The sequence below is a fragment of the Acanthochromis polyacanthus genome, chromosome 6, assembly GCF_021347895.1.
Source record: "Acanthochromis polyacanthus isolate Apoly-LR-REF ecotype Palm Island chromosome 6, KAUST_Apoly_ChrSc, whole genome shotgun sequence".
Classification (NCBI taxonomy): Eukaryota; Metazoa; Chordata; class Actinopteri; family Pomacentridae; genus Acanthochromis; species Acanthochromis polyacanthus.
Window position 1 is genome coordinate 29,491,348 of NC_067118.1, and position 18,756 is coordinate 29,510,103.

The 18,756-nt window shown below is 39.7% G+C and overlaps 1 protein-coding gene across 5 annotated transcripts in view; it reads right to left on the reverse strand.

Annotated features, from left to right (window-relative positions):
- The window catches only part of dlgap4a (discs, large (Drosophila) homolog-associated protein 4a), a 96,192-nt gene extending 79,184 nt beyond the window's left edge, over positions 1-17,008 (reverse strand). The window contains exons 1-2 of one of the 5 annotated variants that reach the window (XM_051949286.1): positions 16,713-17,008; positions 16,450-16,552 (exon numbers count right to left, since the gene is read on the reverse strand). The gene's annotated coding sequence lies outside the window, so the exon portion shown is untranslated. Of the gene's footprint in view, positions 1-16,449 lie in introns of all 5 variants that reach the window. The other 4 variants (XM_051949288.1, XM_051949290.1, XM_051949291.1 and 1 more) reach the window with 4 other exon arrangements.
- Positions 17,009-18,756: the final 1,748 nt, after the last annotated feature.

Below are 18,756 nucleotides of genomic sequence, written 5' to 3' on the forward strand. Positions count from 1 at the left end.
GAGCTGGCAGCCTCACATCGGCCATCCAGGGACAATGCGGCAGGCAGGCAGCTCTACTACAGTAGTGGCATGGCAGGTTCAGCTGAAGGAGAGGCACTGACACCCATACTAATGAGACTCTACGCAGCGCAGTGACCAAGATCCTGCGTATGCAGAAGGATCTGGCAGAAACAATCACACAGCTAACACAGAGCATATTGCTTAAAGGAGACGGCCTCTCTTTACATTTAGAGGAGAAAAAAGGTATTTGCTGTCTTCTCTTTTCATTTCAGTCCCCTCAACTTTTGAAACATTTTGACAAATCTATTGCACACTAAGCATTCAGAACAGCTACTGACAAAGACCACACATCAATATTCTTACTGCAGGAACAGAAAGCACTGATGGTTAGTTAGTTAAAGAATATGCTGCAAACTAAGCACAGACTTTGTGTTAGAGTGTTCAGCTACGAATTACAGAAAATGAATTATTTGCCAGCAAAGTTCATTGAATACGTTCTATAAAAACAAACCAAATTTGATACAGAGAGAGAGAGAGAGAAAGAGAGAGAGAGAGATGGTTAGTTGCCTCTGCACTCCAATAGCCAAGACATAAACATCACAGTCACCTTTCATTCAGTGCCGTCACTTATCAGAAGCACTGCAAGTCTTTATACAATTGCCAAAGCTGCAACAGCATCCATACATTTTATTAGGCGTGCTGACAAGAAGGAAAAGACAGCTCCAAAGAAGGTGCCCACAAACTGACTCGGTGCTCCTAAAACAAGCTGACTATATATTACCTACAGCTACAACGTATTGATTCCGTCTTCATTAGGAACACATTATTCCTAACTTCCTGTATATCGTAATTAACTATGTGTCCACACCTTTTTGGGAAGCATTTCTCAGAGTAAAAGTAATTAATATCTTGCAGTTGATTGTATTAATTCAAGGATAAGTGCAGACATTTTTAAGGGGCTGTTGCTCTAAGTCACATGTGTCATACTCAAGGCCCACAGGCCAAATACAGCCTGCCATTTTATGTGGCTCACGGGACATGTGTATTTCTTTTCTGACAAATTAATGGGAATTATGTTGTTATAATAGGGCTCCGAACTATGACAATATGGTTGCAAATGTCACCTTTTTAAAGAGTGTGTGAGTTGAAACTGAATGTGGTTGCAGTGTGTGTGTGTCCTTTTTGAAACTAAAAAAGTGAAAACCACCATATTCAAACTTCAAACGAGATGAAATGATATTGTACATACAGTGTCAAGCATAGTATGAATGTAAATTCAGTTTTAAAATTTTGAGTTACGGGAATTTTTCATGCTCCACTTCCACAGTATCCTTTTCTCTCTTTATCACATTGTTGCTGGCAAGGCCCTATTGTAGTAATTCTCACACGGCCATTACCACCCTCATAAGAACCTGTCTGATGTGTCAGCTGACGCTCAGCATGCTCTCACTCACTCTCTGGTCTGGAACCGCATCTTAAATTGAATTATTAGACACAGAATTAAGAATACTGTTGTCTAGAGCATTTTAGATTTAAAAATGCTGGAGCATGTACAAACTATTTAGTGCATACTATGTAATACCATTTATCTTTTATATATGATTTGAGCAACAAATCATTTCACTTCTGATCATCCATCTGAATTGTCAACTTTCTTCTCTCACTGGAAAATAAAAGCACTAAGATGACATTTTAGTGCTGAATATTTAATGGGCGTGATGCTGACAGTGGCTTGACTTGGTGATTCTTGTTGAAGCCCGGGAATTACACAGCATATGTAGTTTTCTATATAAAAAGATCTACTAGAATACAGAGCAATAACAAAATGTCACAATGGATTTCTACAACATATCTTCTGTCCTTGCTATTCCGTATTTTACAGCAGACTTATTGTAGCGCTCTCAGGTTGGCCCCTGTATAAAAGCTCTCAGCTCTCTCTATGTTAAAGATTAAACTCCATCACAAAACTATGCACAGACGTAATATAGTCTACTGTGAATTTATCATTGATTGAAATGTTTTTTTAAGTTAGTGGAGTACTTCCATCCTTAAAAAATTCTTATAGGAAAATAGACCTGCTGTGTATAATAATTCTTCTCCAAAGTCATTAGTTTTACAGTGTTAGCTGAGTCATAGGTGAGCTGGTGTGCTTGAGCAGCTGTGAGTGGAGAGGTGGGTGGAGACAGAGACCTCACAGATCTGCACATTTTAAAGGAAGCAACAGCATAGAGCTAATCCACTTACATACAGATTGTTTAATTTGAAAAAATCTATGAATCTATCTTTGATACTCAGAGGATTTTGGGGGGTTAAATCAATGACTAGAGAGTGACTTTAAATAAAATATCTAGGCTCTGGTTGTTTGGCACACATTCATAACACCTGATGTTTGCACTCCTTTTAGCTGCCTCCCTCAGGTTTGTACCTTCTGTTAAAGTCTACTCCTTCTGAACTCCAACTCCTGTCATACACTAGTCTATATGTTAGCCAACTTATTAACCAACCAGGATCGGCTCATTTAGTAGCACTTTATGAGCCAATTTTGGGTGACAGTGCATTGACTTGTAGTATATGACCCTCACACACTGTCAACATACATTTTTTTTGTCTCTGGGTGCCCCATTAACACATGCCTGTCAATAAGTTTAAAAAAAAAAGTTAAATTGAAGCCTGATTTAGTCTAGCTTTTGCATTTACATGCAATTAATATTTATGCAGCCACATCTGCAAAAATCAAACAAAGGCTGAATCTCCAAAAAATTTGCATCCCTAAAAAAGACAAATGCAAAATACTACAACAAGGAGGAATTAATTGTAAATATATGCTTTTGTTTGCTATACAAATAAAAATAAAAGAGTAGAGGAAAGCATGGAGATGTGAAGTGAAGCAGAAGAAAAAGTGACCTTTGGGAGCCCTTGCAATTCTCTGGAATAAATTAATTAGCACACCAAATAGATTATAGAGTGAGATTGCTGTCTGATGACAAACAGATGTTCTCTATGCAGGTGGCGAGACTAATATTAGTTCTGTCATTAGTCAGTTCTTAATGCTCAACTGTGTGTTTCTGTAACTGTACACTACAGAAACGTGGAGCCTTCGAGGGTAGGACTGACGCAGAGCCGACAGTACAGTCATGCTTCCAGACAGGATCCCTTTGGGGAACGGCAATATGTCTCCGAGTCATCCAGGATTTGCCCTCCAGCCTCCTGTGAGGCTCAGGAGCACCTTCTTGCCCCATCGCCTGTCAGTCTCCAGGAACAGCTGCTTCCCTCCTGGTGTGAATTATGCAACAGTGGTGTTTACAATGAAGGTGTACTGCCTGTAGAAACACAAACAAGGATGTATAACCTCAATAGGGTGAAAACAGAGGCTGGGCAGGAGCCTGTTCCTGCTGTTCTACAGTTAGCACAGCAGGAATTTACAACAGACAGTTCAGGGTGACCTGCTCATTGACTGACGCTCCACGCAGAAGGATGACAATGAGACCGGAGGTTAAGTCACGTCAAAGAAATCTAAGCCGTCCAGATATGCTGCTGTGGCGACTATGAGGTTTAGGTGAACACAAACACAAGACAGCAGAGGAAGTGCAGAAGTCAGTTATTCGCCTGTGTGGCTAATCCTGCCGCAGTGACAGAGCAACACAAGTTTCTGTATTACATCACACATCTTCTCTCCAAATCCAGTGAAAACACGCAGCACTTCTGCCCATTAGTCCACATTAGTTTCTAGGTCCTCACTTGTGGGGCCCTGGGTTCATCTTGTATATACTTTGTTGTACTGTATACAACATATGAGCAGATGGCCATGACATGATGAATATGTAGTGTTAATATGGCAACATCTCACGTAACTGTGTGCTAACAATTATTTATGTGACTTTGAGTGCTACTTAAATTTAAAAAAATGCAACAAGCTCCACTTTGTGCAATGAGTGTGAATGCACATGAATGCACGATGAATAATATATAGATAGCAAGCTGAAGCACAGAAATGACGGCAGCTGTCATATGTACTAATGGCCTTGTTAAGTTTAATAGTGTGAAGATGTGACCACATTGTCATGCAAATCCCTTGCAATGTGAGTCACTAAGATAAAACAGAGAGCACTAGATATTGTATCAACTTACATTAGGAGGATTTATACCTCCGGGATTAAGAAAGGATGAAACGGTTTCTGTGCGTATAGGTTTAGGAGTGGCAAGTTACAACTCAGTGTATAAGTGGAAGCTAATACACTAACAGAATTCAGGCCAATAGATCGGGTACACTGAGGTCCAAATCTCTAATAAAGAAAAAATATAGCAGCACACCTTGTGTCATGTGGTAAACTGTTCTATTTAGCTTCAAGGTTGTAGTGAGGGTGAGCGATCATGAGAGTTTGTGTTCAGCAGTCCTGGGAGACGTGTTGTATCTATCTGTGAAAAGGGAGACAGGCTTCAAATTGCCTCACCGCTGAGGATGACACAGTGCACTATCACTCCTTCCAGCTACAGTCAAAGTTTGTGTGAGTGTGTGTACGTGTGGGATGAGGGGATGCGGGTGTGTAATGTCACAAGGTTGAATGTTGTTCTTGACTCTTGGCGGCCTTGACAGTGAAGGGGCTGTGTGGGAGCGTCTGAGAGTCTCTCCTGACCAAACATGGTTGCAAGTTTTCTAAAGTAGCATACAAGAGGCGAGGGCAGAAAAACACTCAGTAAAGGTAAATGAAAACCAGTTAGCATTAAACCATTGAATTTTACACCCAATTTAGCAAAGACTAACTAAAAAGACCTAAAGTTGCATTGATCATGCTTTTATCAAAATGATGACCAAAAACCCATCTGCATTATTTTGATGATCACTAAAGTTACAAACCTACAATTAAACTTGCTTCACAGCATCTTAACTCGTCTTGGTATATTCGGTCCACCTGCATTAAAGTGGAAAAGTTTCAATACACTGATGTCTTATTTCATTGTCTTTCCCATTTAATATCAGAGGCTAATGCATGATAGATGTTTTTTATGGTTACATTTAAGCACCCAAGCCACTTGTTAGTGTTAAAAAAGGATTATCACCTTTATAAAATGTTATCATAAGATGCAGTGCATTTGTGTAAAAAACCCAGGTTTTCCAAAACCTTAATCAAAATCAGTTAGTTGTAAAAACTCAGCCCCATGTGGAACACAAAATGGAAACTGTCTCTGCTTATCAGCCTCTTGCATCATCATCATCCAACCATGACTTGCGTGTGGAGCAAAAACACAGAATTTCCCTCATTAAAAAAACATTGTCACTGAATATAATCCAGGCAGGAGCACTGTTACACTGGAAACATTTTTGGTGAAACAAATGAGACTCTAACCTAATTTCCAGCTGACAACGATGCCACATGTTGTATTGTTGATGGCTTTGCACTTTAAGTTATGATATCCCTGCAGTTCTCTCATTTTTTTCGTTATCTTGAGCTATGGCAGTGACTTAATGATGTTATGCAAGATCTTGACACCGTGCGCATGCAGGATTAAGCCAAAGTGAAGCCATGGTGTGATTTCCTAGTCTCCAAATTGAGCTTAGTTTAATCTGCAGTTCACAAAAAGCTACAGTATTCCTTCCTGAAATCCTTCACTGGAATGAGTGTGTGCATCCATCAAAGTGCACACATTAGCCAGTTTATGTGGACAGTAAATGCAACGTGCAGCAATGTAAGGTTTCCTGTCAGTTGTTGAGTTAGATGCTGCCTCTGCACACTCATGGAAGGATAGCTGCACATTGTGTGCAGCCTCTACTTTCATGTCTGAGTGTTTTTAGGTAAATAATTTAATGCTACTAAGATACTGACTGTCAGGTTACTGCTGTTGCAGTAGGGACATATTAACATATCAAAGGTCGCTGTCCTCCTAGAGAAATAAAAGATTATTTGAATTTATAAGCCTGATAATGGGAGAAGAGCATTTTTAGCACAAGAAGATCTAGTTTGTTTTTTGTTGATGTTTTCTGTGGTGTTAATGTGGGAGGAAATGGCTAATCACAAAGACGTGAAGAAATCTTGCAGTCCAGATGCTATGTTTGGAAGGCCATATGTCCAGTTAAGGGAAAAATGTTTTCACAGGTTTATCGTTTACTACCTCTAAAATACAGACTCTAATGCCTTTAATAATTTCTTTAAACAGACATTTATTTATCAGTAATAATTTGATAATTTTAGGTCACATTAAGTGTTTTAAAGTTGGAGTGGTAGATGGCTCTGTAACTTTTATGATGTAGGCTAAACTTTAATGCATTTCAATTACATGATCTTTCAACCAAGTGTTGCAGTTGCCTAAACCAAATCATATTCTAGCTACAATTTACTTTCTATACCTATCATCTTTCAATAACCTTAATTTTTGTGGCAGCGCAAGAGCATTCTAGCATTCTGTAGCCTTAGTATCGTCTACCTAAGCATGAGGGATCCACAGGCAAACAACACCTGCATGTGATCTGCGACAATGTGATCTCACTGATAACATCCTGACTGCTGACCTTCTCTTTCCATCACACTGAACACATTTCTTGCACCACAATAAAAGCATTCAGCTTATAAACACAGGCTGACCATGATCGTTCATCAGAAGCGTATGTACAAAACAACCTGCAAAAGACAAAAATCTTTTTTGGCAATCTTTCACTTCTGGATCTTTTTTTTTTCCAAAGGAGCAACATAAAAGACAGCCGCAGTGAGCTGTTAGAAAAGCTTCATGCAACAGTCTGCACACCAACAACTGATTTTACTGTGTCCAGCTGTTGTGTGGAAAACAACTCACACTGTGTCCATGCAAAGCAGTAAAAATGATCAGATTGGGAATTAATATTGACTGGCTTCTTTATGAAAACAATGTGTGTTTGCTTGGTTGCACTGTAAACACATGCACAGGCTGATCTTCTGCTGTTAGAGAGGCATAGGTTTTCTGTAACCCAAGACCAAGGATCTTAATGAACATAACTTAAGAATAAACACTGCTGCTGAATAGGTGATTGGGTTGATATTGAAACTAAATTTCTGATCTTCACAGAAAAAAGACCGCCTTTGCTATAACTGTTAAACATCAAGCAAAACAGCTGATGCAGTTTGGCTCTCGTTGAGCATTTTCAGCTCAAGAATCTCACAGAATAAATTTGAGTCCACTTAAGTATCCGTTTTGGCAAGCAGGCTTAATTATTATGTAAAAAAAAAATGCAGCCATCATTCTTGGTCAGATGTGTTAATTATCTCCACTGATGCTTGAACTCTGATACTGTTATCTATGCATGAAATAATGTGGATCCATGCATGTCAAAAGGTGAAAACAATCTTGCAATGTGGAGAGTGAGAAGCGGTGATGGCAACAGGTGTGATAACAAGAGACGCTGTGTCCATATGCTGCTCAGGGCAGCAACACAGGAACACACCTGGGGTCAGGTCCTAGTTTGAGTGAATGTAATCGGTGGCAGGAGCCAGAAGGCAGACATCCTATTGTGTTAATCTTCAGAGGTCTCAGATCTGCTCTCTGAGTCCCTATCAGGCACACTATCTGTCTGCGCTGACTCTCTCGCAGTGAATCAATACATGACAATCACAGCTAAAACCACCAATCACCAGTGAGCAGTAAACAATGTTAATGACAGCATTATAAATTTAACTTTGCAGTAATAAATCTAAATCTTGCTGCCGGCAGTTTGAGGTAGGAGTAGATCTTTCCCTGCATAATGCAACGGGAAATAAACAAACCGTGCTTTTATTTTTCCTTCCATTTCGTCTGCAGGCTTGTGTTTGTTTACCACAAGGTTCAAACATAATTGTCCGACAACACATTACAGTCAATATGAGAGCATTTCTCTGTTATCCTTCTGTTCTCTGGAATATGTATGTGAAATTACGCATTTGGTTTGGACCTGCTGGAGGGAAGCAGGTTTTCAAAAGGCAAAATCTGTTTTCAACACCAGCTTTTTTTTAATGTTTACACATAAGTAATTAAAGCCAACTTATGATTCAAGGGCAGTGGATATTACAATGAAACCCTGTGAGCTGTGTCCCTGTCCAAAAAAGTATTTTTACATACACACAACCACCCACAGACACAATCACCAAGAACTGCCCCAGAAATTCAAGAGAAGGTTGAAGGAATTCTCTTTGTAGTCGCAAAACAAAATATCCTTGAGCTTGAGTCTCACCCTGCATTATTTCTGTTGCATTCTCTGTGCTAGTCTGTATTGCTTCTTCTTTTACACAGCAAATACCTCTCAGTCATGCTTCGTGCCCATATCAATTATCTTTCAGTCGTATTTGATTGTAAACTGCAAACAGAAAAAAAAAAAGCCAAATCTTCAGCAACTGTTTGTTCAAACCCAATTTTAGTGTTTAATATCCCGAGAAAACGTTTTTTCTTTGGGTGCAGAGTGAAAAATGTGGACTGCCATGAAAACACTGACATGAACAAACAGCTGTTGCTGGGATCTCCTCTGCACTGGACACATGAGAGATAACTAATCACCAGGGGACACAGACTCATTAATTGCTGTGTGCTGATTAATTGTCCCTAGTGAGGAACGTTCAACATGCAAATTTGTGTCAGAGGATCCTTTCAGCGACGCAGCCCAGGCAGGGACTTCTTGTAAAATGACACATGCAGGGAGATAAGAAGACGCTTGACAGGGACCTACTGTAAAACAGTTGTTTCTATTTTGAGCTCTTGTACAAGAAAAGGAAAATGTGAGATGTTACAACTTGGATTTGATGAATGCGATAGAAAGCTGAGATGTGCAGAGGAAAGAGAGCATTTTGGTGTGACGTAACAGACTGTTTGTTTATCATTTAATTTGCTTCGTCCTTGGTGTTTTTGCTGCATTAAACAAACTGCTAAATAGGGGCGGAGGGAAAAGGAGGGAAGAGGAGAGAAGAGGCGACGAGAAGAGAGGAGCTTTTTGAGCACGGTGACCTGATGGCAGGAAAGGTCACTGACTCAGCAGCACAGAGGAGCATCAATGGAGGCCGACTTTAATCACCTCCAGCAGCTTCATCAGCTCCTGCATGAGATGAACTGAGAGCGGAATTACCAAGGTCATAAAATCTCTCTCTGTTGAGGATGTATAGAATGAGATGAGCCACTCTCCTAAGAGATGAAATCGCACCATTTTTGCTCTCATTTTGAGTCGTCTTTCTCCACAAATTTGAGACAGCGATGATGAGACAATAGCTGAACAGATGGAGCTCTAAGACACTTCACCAATGATAAGGAGGAAGTGTACACATGGCTGAGTTCAGAGCGCCATTCTTCTGCTTGAACTGAAGTTACACTGGTGGCTTGTTGCTATGGTAAATAAAGAAGAACAACAGCTTTGAAATACTGTATGTGAACTATTTTCTCTCAGTCAGATTTAGTCTTACAGGCAGTAGACACTTTGGGCCTCGTGAAAGAACACTTTCATATTGTTACCTTAAACCTCTCCTTTTTGATTTCTCTAAGGCATTATTGGCACTTTTGTCAAATTTTAGCCTTCTATCTTGTAATCAATTTCATCATTAGCATAAATGATGCTCTAAAATTGCCAAAAACAACTACATGTTTCAGCTGTAAGTTATATTCAGACAACCATGTAGCAAATATAGCAGCGTAAGCGACTGATTAATCAGAAAATAATATTACAGCAGTCAGCTGTGACAGAGTGAAAGAGGATATTATTATAGATTATATAGGTTTTCTGTCCAAAATAGGCCAATTAAATTATACATATTTAAAAATCTCTCAGTAACATGACAGCCATGGTGATGAACATATTAATACTGCATTAGGTTTGTCGTAGTTATGTAGTTTCCTGTAGTCACTCCACCAAGGAAGGCAGTGGAGCTATGTGACAATCGGCGTAGTTTTGTCTGTCTTTCTGTGCGTAACATTACTCAAAAACCGAATAATGGATTTGGATGAAGTTTTCAGCAAAGGTCAGAAATGACACAAGGACCACCTGATTACATTATGGCAGCGATGCAGCTTATAGTCTGGATCCACGGATTTGTTAAAAGATTTCTGGATCGTTGCGAGATAGGCGTTGGCGTCACTGTAACTATAACAACAAGTAAACAGCACGTCAACTGCCTGCTGACGATCACATGATTGCGATCCTACTACAAATCCACCACTGTGGACTTATCGGGACTTATCCATCGGAAATCATACAACAACTGAGCAGCCTTGGCGGAGTACTACGCTCCAGTGCTTTTTTGTTTATTTCTGTGTCTTAACCCTCTAAGCTATTTCCACCGAGAAAACACACACAAATTCAATCAGTCACACAGAGCTGCCATGATTAGTGGGTAAAATTGTTGATGTTAGCACTGAAAATGTGCAAACATCAATATTTTTAAACAAAGTATTTTTTTTCTTTCTTCAGTATCACTTGCTAATTGTTTTCATTTTCGGCTCTTGTCACTGGTCAGCTGTAGTCAGCTCTTAAGTTTTATATGCGGGTGGCGCTTCAGCAAAAAAGTTTCAAAAGGAAAGAATGGTAGTACTTCAAATTATCACACATGTAAAAAAAAACGGTGGTTTGTACATTGTTCATTTTGGCTGACAAACCACAGTAGCACAATGCAATGAACAAGGAAAGAACAGAGAAGCACTTTATTTGCTTCTCTCCTGCTCTCTGTGCTCACATATACTGTGTTTTAATACAGCTGGATTCCCAATAAAGCTCTCATTTACAATTTTTTCTGTTTCTGTTGTCAGACAATGGAACAAGTATAAAACAATGATTGAAACACCACTCACTGGGACCTATTAAACAGTAGTCACCTCAAAGCTGCTGTACTGCACTAACAAAATATCGATTTTAGAATTGCAACTTATCTAATAAAGTCACTGTGGACATGAGTTAAACAGTTAACAGCTGCATGGTGATTTTGCCACATTGTTCTGCTTTATTTCACGGAAAATGAATTGTTTAGATTAGAAAATACTCAATATATTAATTGATTGAAAAACAGCTGTCAGTGACAGCCCCACAGTAAGAACTTCACAACCATGAGGCCAAAGTGAATAACCCTGGACTCTATGGATAAGAGACACTTGGGAGAATTATGTAATGCAATACGTCTCCTCATCTTTATCACGAGGAAGGGGTGAGGTTTGAAACACTCCATCAAATTAACTCCACCTAATTACATAGTGAACAACAGCCTTAAAGGAATGAGTCAGTAACACTGATGTTATTTTACCTTAAAATCCTCAACCCCAGTGCTACTAAATTTATGACAGAAATGAAGCACAACAATGCTACATGTATTTTAGTCATAGTAGTGCTTGGCAGCCTCTTTATTCCACGTGCAAAGCTTAGCAACCTCAACCAACTTAGTTATGTTTTTAGAACAGATAAACAGTGGTGCTGCTACAGGGACCTGAAGAGTGGAAGGGGTTAAACTCTAAACTCATTCACATTACAGCATTATGATTTCAGGTCAAATGAGTGTATTTCTTATGTATGAGAGAATTTTGTGAATGCAACGAATTCTCTTAAGTCCCTCGATTGTGCCTCTTAATAATTAATGTTTTTCTTGGTTTCTGCATGAGGTCTACTGTCTTCTGTTCTTTTCATATTGCAAATCACTGTGAGGACACATTGCAAAGACAGACAACCATGATCATGAGCTTCATACTGCAGCAGACATAATAACATAGCAGTAATCTATATTGATAATGGTAATAGCCCCACATCATTCAATAAAACGTAGCATGACAAGTGACATGAAGGGCTGGCAAAACTATAATTACCTTGTTGTGTCTGTCACCTGACCTTACACCCACCACATGCAGCAGATATCGTAGACAGATTGGCTGAGTAGAGCCAGCAAGCTAATAAAAAGGAGAGAAAAAAAGACTAAGGGAATAAGAGAGGAGACTTGGGTTTAGAGACTGTTGTCCATGTTCATAGAAATACCAATTAGGCCAATACCTTGTGACATTTCTGCTCTTTCTCTTCTTATGATACAGCTAATGCACCTCAGCATGGGCAGTCATATTTCAGGAGGCCTTACAATGCCACATCTCTAATGCAGTAGGTCAGACACACAAGATTTTAACGCTTGTGCTCTCTTTGCTGCCATCCATAAGGCAGAGGATGAAAACTCCTCTCATAGTATTTTCTATTTTGAGCAATGGTGGAGAAGGATCTTTTACTTCAGCAAAAATACAACAGAGTAAAAAAAAAAGAACAAAAAACATTAGTACAGGTAAAAGTAATTTTTTTCATAATATAAATTAAAGAGATTGTAATTGACATCCCCTGATAACTGGAGATCAAACACGAAAATGATGCGAAAGTGGTCTGTATTCATGAAGAGGAAAACCATCTGAATCTGCAGCTTCCCTTAGCAAACCATATAAACATGCATATAGGAAGCATTGTGTATATATACTGTATATATATGTTAGAGCACAGGGTCAGCCACACTATGGGGACACTATGGAGCAGATACCACTAAGGGTTTTGCTCAAGGGCTCTACAGTGGTAGCCTGACTCTGCTAGGGTTGCTGATCATAACCCAAAGCCTTAACCACTGAGCCAACCCTTTCATTGCATGCCAGCATTGAACCATGGTTATCTAAATTTGGCTTCTTTAAGACGAATATACAACACATGGGGTCATGTCAGCATGAAAACAGATTTCTACAAAGTAACATCAATTAACTTAAAGTATAACATGTAAAATAAGTCACTGAATAAGTATTCACACAATTTAAAGTGACTCACCTAATTCAAGACACTTGCAGCCAGTTGGTGTAAGAAGTCACACAATTAGTGAAATGGAGATCATCTGAGGGCAGTGAATGCATCTCAAGTAACTGCAATATAATAACATCTGTATCTGAAAAGTCCAGTCACTGGTGAATCAAAACTACTACACCATAAAGACAAAAAAACCTACCAGCAACTCTGTGCCAAGGTTGGAGTTGGAGTGCAGTTGAATTTGTCAATAAGAAAAAATAAGGAGCATAGCACATATGTAAATCTGCCTAGAGCAGGTCGTCCTCAAAAACAAAGTGACTGTGCAAGAAAGAGACTAGTGAGGGAGGCCACCAAGACACCTATGACTCCTATGAAGGAGTTGCAAGCTTCATCAGCTGAGAAGGAAGAGACTGTGCATACAATATCTGTTTACCAGGTACTTCACCAGTTGAAGATTTACGGGAGAGCGCCATTCAAACAGCTATCCAGCCAGATTCAATACTGCTATTGCGACAAAAAGTGCACTTACTAAATACTAACTTAAAAGGGATGAATACTTATGAAATCACTTATACATTTAATTATTTGACATCATTTTATACACACAGACACACACACACACACAGTTTTCACTTTGACATGAAACGGTCTTTTTGTAAATTATGGCCAGAAAGCAAAAATTATACAGACCATGATAAGAGGTTGAAAAGAAATACAAGAGTCTGTTTTCCCCTTGGAGTTGGTAGAGACCAAACACAGAGACAAAAGAGAATGAATAATGGACTTGATGGACACAAACATGACTGAAAATGAATCGTAATGTTGTTCCGTATCTGCTAGATGTAATAAGTCATTGTTTCCAAGCAAGTTAACCTCTTTGATAATTTTATGCTCAATGGATTTCTGCTGCTCTTAAGTGGACAAAAAGGTTGAAGAAAAGTCAACTTTTAGACATTTCTGTTATATGATAAAACGCTTGTGACATTTCAGGCCTGATTACTGGTGCTTGCAGAAGATGCTCCACAGTTATCCCTTTGGTGTGGTGTGGTATATTGGCCTTTACAGTGATTAACTCAGCAAGTAGCCTTCATGCATGGATTCACTGGTCAAGGTTTGATTGTGATTAAAGGACCTGTGATGATGACTCAAAGGCTAGCTTTGAACAGCAAAGCAGCTTTGACATCATTGACAGGTGAAATGCAACATTACTTTTCATAAAATTAGTAATTTCTCTGTGCTTAACCCTTTAAGCTTCAGTCAATTCCAGCCGTTTTCAGTACAAAAAATCGCTAATATTCTATTTTTAAATAAAAAAAAATTACGAAAAATACGGGGAATATTGGATGCGCATTGCGAGGTGCATTTCCTTGAAAACGACCGATTCGGGGATTTTATACCGACTTCAGGACATGTTTTGGACAAAATAGTTTACTGGCTTCTGTCGTCTGGATGTAAAAGGTTGGATTATGGCCGTTTTTTGTGGAATCTTTTTTTCTGTGTGTAATAATAAACCCGGAAATGTGAGTCGCGCTGTGTGCGTTGAAGCCGTGTATAGAGAACGGATGGATGAATATTCGTTTTTGTCGGACAAATGTGTTTTTCTCACCCGCTGTGGTAATCACATCTGAAAGTGGTTTATACCGGCGGATTCATGAGAATCTAAGCTTTCTATTGGCGTATAGTGTTTGTATAATTGCGTTTGCAGCCGTCGGACATTCTTGAAATTCCTATGCAAATTAGTAGGTGTACCGCCGGCGGTACACTGAAGTTTAAGGGGTTTAAGGTGACGTTTACCCCACAGTGCATTGCAAATTACAGAGAATTCATATTATTGTATGTAGAGACATCCTGTTTAATGAGAATGTTTATTTGAAATATTGTAATGCTAGCATTTCCCAATACGTTTGGTAAAGTAAAAGTATTTCTACACTTCAGTGCTACTATTTTTACATATTTAAAAGATCCAAGCACTACTTCTACCTTCATGACGTACCTCTAGGAAGAACAATGTTTCCCTCTGAAATGTCATGGAGCAGAAATATTAGGTAACATAAAATGGAAGCACTAAAGTGACGTATTGCTCCATCAAGACTGTACTCAGTAAATGTACTTAGCACCACTGGGTCCCTAAAAGGTCTTTCAGAAAAACAACTGCAACCTTTCCAGACAGGAACCAATGTCCATGCAGACAGCTTGCATGACAGCTGTCTAAATGTTAACTTAATGGGTTCAGGGTGACTGTTTGTACAGCTCTGGTTCAGTTGTCGCAGGATTCCTCAGGGTCCTGCTGTGAAAATACTTTTAATGCCCTGCGTGCTGCTGACGTCATACTGATGTGTGTGATACTGTACACTATCTTGTCTAATCACTCCCTGCAGTAGCCCTGACTAAGCCAGTTTTTAAAACACCCACCATCCTGGATCGGAGCCAGCTGGGTTTCCTTCAAACTCCGTGGTACAGTATCATCATGGCTGTTGGCTCCCTGGCAGCAGATATGACATTGACACCGTAGTGAGAGGCTGCAGTCCACCACCAACCGAGCTGTTTGACACTGAATACCCAGAGCTGCTCCTGTGCGTCTGTTTGTGCTGATTGGCACTGAGTTTGTATGATTTTAGTCTTCTGCTTAGAGCAAACAATCCTGTACACATTTTAAAGCGCAATCAGGAAAGTGGATATTTACCATCCAGGTTATACTGTGATGTGTAAACCTTTCAGGCTGTCCAGCACTTCACGGCTACACTGACATCCTCCACTGTGCCATCCACAGATTTGTGGTGCCATTGAGATGTGGATGCATTATTAATCAGCCTTCCACTAACAAAATGGGCTTTTAATTAGAGACCCCTGTTCGACAACAACAACTGAAACACAGCTCTCCATACAAACTGCCTATCGATCATCGTTCCGAGACGCAGCCTCATCTTCAGCTTCACAGGAGTAAAGTGCTGGTTTATATCCGCACAGAGATCCAGCAGGCAGCTCCTGCTCCCTCCAGAGGACAGGGCCCTTCAGAAATATGTTTTCCACATACTGCTAACAATTTAAATACCAAAAACTGCAATCTTTTATAATTAGTCTAGTAGTGAGAGTGATGAAACTTCAAAGGGAGTACAATCTGTGATTTTGCAAGTCAGAGATTTCTTTACTCATCAGAAACTGGGGGGAAAAAGCCACGCAACCAAGTACAAGTAAATGGTAATTTAGTGCTGATTAATTCAAAATCTGCAGAGTTAAAAGCTAACAGAGCTTCACCTAATTGTTCTCAAAAGACATGTTTTGCCCTTTGCTAAACTCTGGATTCCACAGCTGTTTCATCCCCTGCAGGAATGATGAACGCATAGATCTGATAACTTTGACAAACACAGATGATTAGCACAAGGCTGGGGGAGGAAATGTTTTAAATGTTTCAGGTGCCATTGTCTTAGCAGACAGCTCTGACTTTGGCTTTGGCAGCCTGGAGCCACCAGGTCGCAGAGAATATTCAGAATAAACCAGGCTACTGACATGACATTTACAGGCTCCATATCGGCATGTTGCAGCTACAGCAGCACTCACTAGTCGACATGTGAAGAGCGACCTATTCCAAACAGGAGAATTGTCAATTTCAACTCAAGAGGCGGACTGACGATGCAACAATGCAGCCTGATGAGCTCCAGCCCAGCCGTCAGATTGTTTGGACTAAAACCCGCAACGCCCGATGTAAATCCCGGACATGTCAACAAGCTTACCTTTTTCATTTTATTGTGATCAGCCTGCAGATGGGTGTCGGTCACACAGGAATAGTTATCCAGCTCTTACATGCCGAAATACCTCTGTCACCCGGCTGTATATCTGTCGGGAAGGTAAACAAGACGATCCTATAACATTGCTAGAAATGAAAATAGTCTTTTTCGTTTGTTTGCTTATCCCTCAGACGTGCGGCATCAATTTCTCTGCGGTCATCGCGCGTCGATCCTGCCCACAGTGCGGCGGTCTTATGGTAGCAGCTCACCGGTTTACACGGGGATCCATCACGGCAGCGAAAACGCAGTTTGGAGGCTGCCGGTGATGCCGCTGCTGCAGCGTTTGGTCCGTCGAGACGCGGGATGAGGGAGGTGGGGGTGGGGGCATCCGAGAGCCCACGACAAAACAGCCAGCTCCGCAAATGAACTCATCGGACCCGAAATCACGGTCTCATAAGCAAACGGTGGTTGATGAATCATTATGCGCAGAGAGAGGCAGCATGAGTGCCTGTGCGTGTTATTTATTCTCTCCGTTTGTGAGCTGTGATGCGCTTTGATGATTCAAGGGGAGAGAAGAGGGACTTTAAAGGAAAGATTCATTCAAAAACACATCGGAGCCTCAGCTGATGATGTTATCCACTTTGTAAAGTTGGTCCGTGGAAACATCGCAGCCTCTTATTCACGCGGCTGTAATCACTGATTAATACGATGAATATTAACGCAAGTGTGGATTTTACGACATTTCGTGAAGCTCAAAGTGACACATTCAAATTGGTGGTCTGTCTAAACAAAGACATTTAAATCATTACAGACAAGAACATGTAACAAAAACAGTTTCATGTGCTGTAAAAGAATTTTATTTGTAAACAGATCCCATGCAAAATAAAGAAAAAAAAGAAGAAGAAAATGTTAAAAGAAAGAAAATGTGGAGACAGCGAAAAAAAAATTGGTTAAATACTTTTTTAAGGATTCAAAACAATTAATGCAGTTTAATTTTCCCGTCAGAATTGCTTTTTAAAAAATCTAAATTTTGATGTGAACAGTTTGTCCAATTATGTCTTTTTTTAAATTTAGCTTTATTTGTTTATAGTCACATCCAGATTACATTTTTTATGATTTTACTCGATGTTATCTGTAATTTAACAAAACAGGTAAAATATATATTTGAAGCAACAGTTAAAGAATTACCACTTTTTCATTTACCTAAAACAATTTCAAACAGCATAAATTTGTTTAAAAGACATTATTCTTCTTTTTTGCTGATTTAAATGCAATATTATATCACAGTGTACACATTTTTTGTAATTTTACAGTCAAACTTTGTACAACAAAAATCACCATTTGTACACAGATTTTTGTTGTGGACATGTACAATTTGGGCCTATCTTGTTGTTTTTACAGGTTATTATCTATAATTTAAGAAAACTGTGAAAATCTGTAAAATCACAGTAAATTGTTACAAAAAGTATAGCTATAAAACCACCAAAATTGTTGCCAATTCATTTTCAATCTTGCAAATTTGAGTCAGAAGCTGGAGTTTTGTTTGAGGCATATTATCCAAGTAGATTTTATGTTAATGTCAATCAGAATGTGGGACAAAATCACTTATAAGCTTCTATGTTTTCATTTATTTATATGTTAATGATCAATTCATAATCAATCACTTTCGAGTTTTCATGTTCAGAGAATCAAAAGGTTTATGTGTTTTTGGGTTACAGGCTGACCAGTGATTTCAGGGTTACTGTCTCAGGAAGGGGCTGCACAGTGAAATAGTGGTTAGCACATTCGCCTTGCAGCAAGAAGATCCCTGGTTCGAGTCCCGGCCTGAGCCCAGGATCTTTCTGCATGGAGTTTGCATGTTCTCCCTGTGCATGCGTGAGTTTTCTCCGGGTACTCCGGCTTCCTCCTACAGTCCAAAAATATGCTGAGGTTAACTGATCACTCTAAATTGCCCGTAGGTGTGAATGTGAGTCTGATTGTTTGTCTGTATAGCCCTGCGACGGACTGGTGACCTGTCCAGGGTGTCCCCTGTCTTCGCCCAAGTCAGCTGGGATAGGCTCCAGCACCCCCACGACCCTAGTGAGGATAAAGCGGTGTATAGAGAATGGATGGATGGATGGATGTCTCAGGAAGTTCATTTCTCAATGTACAGAATGTAGCCTGAGAGTATCTGATATGACCAAGAAGGAAGGCTCTAGGTTTTTATGTGGTATGGAGAACTTCCTATAGGTTGAACTTAAGGAACAAAGTATAACAAGCCAGTGGAAAAAGAGACTTGTGTTTACCGCTGTACTATTTTTTAAAAGCTGTCAT